Source organism: Diospyros lotus, chromosome 6 (genome assembly GCF_014633365.1).
Source record: "Diospyros lotus cultivar Yz01 chromosome 6, ASM1463336v1, whole genome shotgun sequence".
In the NCBI taxonomy this organism is placed as follows: Eukaryota; Viridiplantae; Streptophyta; class Magnoliopsida; order Ericales; family Ebenaceae; genus Diospyros; species Diospyros lotus.
Window position 1 is genome coordinate 33,152,516 of NC_068343.1, and position 3,690 is coordinate 33,156,205.

Consider the following 3,690-nt stretch of genomic DNA (forward strand, 5'->3'; position numbering starts at 1 on the left):
GCGTTAGGTAGCCAACAGCCAACGTAAAACCTAGTTGGATCCAAATATGAATTCTAGACAAACTATCTGTTGGGGCGTAACCGACATAGAAGTCTAGAATTCATGTAGCCGACCCTACATAGTGGGATAAAAGCTGGATATGTTGTGGTTATTTAGGTTATTTCCAGATTGCAATTGCTCCAAAGGATCAAGAAAAGACAACTTTTACATGCCCATTTGGGACTTTTGCATATTGTCGCAGGGCCTTTGGCCTTTGCAATGCCCCAGCCACTTTCCAAAGGTTTATGGTTAGCATATTTTCAGATTACATTAAGAATATCATAGAAGTCTTTATGGATGATTTTACAGTTTATGGAGACTCCTTTGATAATTGTTTTCATAACCTTACACTTGTTCTTCAAAGATGCATAGAAACTAACCTTGTGTTAAATTCTAAAAAATGTCATTTTATGGTTGAACAAGGTATAGTTTTGGGTCATGTTGTTTTATCTAAGGCCATTGAGGTAGATAAAACTAAAGTTGATATTATTCAATCTTTACATTACCCCATTAGTGTGCGGGAAGTTCATTTTTTCCTTGGACATGCAGGTTTTTACGAAGATTCATCAAGGACTTTTCCAAAATAGCATTACCCCTATGCAAGTTACTACAAAAGGATGTGGCTTTTGAGTTTGATGAGAAGTGTAAAAAGGCATTTGATAAGATGAAGGAACTGTTGACTTTTACCCTAGTTATCCAGCCCTCTGACTGGAGTGTCCCTTTCGAGATAATGTGTGATGCAAGTGATTATGCAGTAGGCGTTGTTTTGGGTAAAAGAATTGGAAAAACATCTTTTGCCATTTATTATGCTTCAAGGACTTTGAATGGTGCCTAGAGAAATTATTCTATTACTGAAAAAGAACTTTTAGCTATTATTTTTGCTTTAGAAAAATTTCGATCTTATTTTCTTGCTACTAAAGTCATTGTTTACTCTGACCATGCAGCTTTTCGGTATTTAATGACCAAGAAAGAGGCAAAACCAAGATTAATAAGATGGATACTTCTCTTGAGGGAATTTGATTTGGAGATCAAAGATAAAAGAGGGACATATATAAAATCTTATCGTGGATCATCTAAGTCATTCAGTTCATGTGGAGGATGGACTTCTTCTGCAAGAAATGTTCCCTGATGAGCAACTGTTCTCCACAAGTCTGACATTACCTTGGTATGCGACTATTGTAAATTATTTAGTTACTAATATGTTACCTTCTGGTTTGTCTTAGGCTCAAAGAGAGAAGACCAGGAGTGATGCCAAATACTATGTGTGGGATGACCCATACTTATGGAAGCATTATGCAGATCAAGTGATAAGAAGGTGCGTCCCTGAAAATAAGATTATTTATGTTCTCACTTTTTGTCATTCTTATGCATGTGGAGGTCACTTTGGAGCTAAGATGACAGTGAGAAAAGTGCTAGACTGTGGTTTCTATTGCCCATCTTTATTCTGAGATTCATATTCTTTTTGTAAGTCATACGAACATTGTTAAAAGATAGGTAATATATCCCAAAGGAATGAGATGCCACAAACCCCCATTCTATTTTGTGAAATTTTTGATGTTTGGGGCATCGATTTCATGGGACCATTCCATGTATCTTTTGATTATGTTTATATTTTGCTTGCTGTTGATTATGTCTCAAAATGGGTGGAAGCTAAAGCTAAAGCCACCTGACAATCCCATTCTACTTTCTCAGCATACCAAAATAAGAATCGATAAGCTAAGAATCATCATAAATGCGAAAGCTAAAATCGAAAGCTGATATGGTACATAACTAAATTCACTTTAATTATAACATAAGAATCCATACCATAGTATCTCTTCAAAACTAAATATATGGAGACTCATCATCAAGAGATATCAACTAAATACCTCAAATATACATTGAACCATAACAATTGTACATTTGCATGTCTCAACTAATAACAAGACAATCAAATGGTACCTCAATTAACGTTAAACGTAACAGTATTACATGATCGACTCTCGAACATCATTGGTAATACATAACATTCTTACATTTAACAAGGCTGATCCTCAATGAAACATAAGTTTCTCAACAAGACTGAAAAATATAACTTGAATTATCATAAAGAAACGAATACTGGAATAACTCACCGAACCCATCGAACATATCACTTCGTGCCGTCACATCTCAACCACTTCCCTGCCTATATTACAAGTCCCAACTAGAGCATTTGAATGTTCTAAGGGCATAACCCAATTAGAAGATAAATCTTCTAGTGAGGGTTTAAAAATAGATACATGAATGCATGATGCAACGTCATGAACAAACATATGCCATAGTGTAACTTCCTTAGCCCTCTTACCCAGTACGGAACCCTCGGTAGTAGTCCCGACCTGGTTTCGAGATACTCCCGAACGTTGTTCCATCATTACCCTTGGGGAGTTACGGCTACACTATCAGGGCGACATCCCATCCTGACACAAATATCAATATGCCAACAATATCACGCCAAAGAAAAATTGTGACTACCGATGCAATAATATATGTAGATATGACAAGATGTGTATTAATTACATATGATTTAACAGCCATCATAAATATCATGTTTGATATAGACGAAACATAACACATAAGTCTTGAGATAAAACCACTCACCTTTTGCACATGGTTCCAAACTCCTCGAAAAACGTGCACTACCTCGATTTTGCATGCCCAACCTTGATTTTCATGTCGAACTTCAAAATCTGCACGAATCACTTCACCTCAAACCTTAAAGCACCCTATCCATCATTTTATTCAAATAAACATTAAAATCTATTTTTCCATAATTTCTTTGTATTTTTCTCTATTTTTTCCTCGATAAATCCAAACTAAATATTTCTCTATAAAAATTTATAAAATAACTTTCCTAATTTTTTAGCATTGTCTAGGAAATTTTACTCACCTTAACTTTGCCTCTTAGACTTCTTCGGTATGCGTGTCCTAACCTCAAAATGCGTACCAGAAGAATTTACTTGCCTTAGCATGCACCTCTAGCCCCAAATAAATTCCTATAATTTTTTGGGATTTTTTTTTGAGATCTTTCTCCTTTTTTTTTCCTATTTTTCTTCTATTTTCTTTTTTTTCCTTTTATTTTCTTTTTTTTCTTTCCTTTTCTTTTTCTTCTTTTTTTCTTTTTCTTCTTCCTCCGCCAGTCATTGCCTCCCAGCTTCGCCTACTGTTGTTGCTAGCCACACTGCCATTGCCGATCGACACCGACCTCTCCGTCACCACCATCGGCCTCAACCACCTCAGCCTTCAGCACCGGCCACCCCTGCGCACGGCCCTGTCGTTGCAATCGCCACCATGACTAGCCACCATCGAGCACCACAGCGCGCCTCCGCACACTTGTTGGCTGCAACCCCACAGTTGGTGGCCTCCACGTGCCCCACTGCTGGTCTGCCACCCTTACTGTTGCTCTGTTTCACGTCAGCCATGGCCGCCCACGATCGGCCATCTCTAACCTAGCTTTCTCTCCCTCGAGCTCTCTCTCTCTTTCTCGATCTCTCATGGCTCTCGGCCAAGGTCTCACGAGGTCTCTCTCTCTCTCTCTCTCTCTCTCTCTTTCTCTGTTGCTGTCGACCAAATCCAAATTCTGAGGAAAGGCTAGGGCAGGCTACTCACGTGTGTATATATATATACACAAAT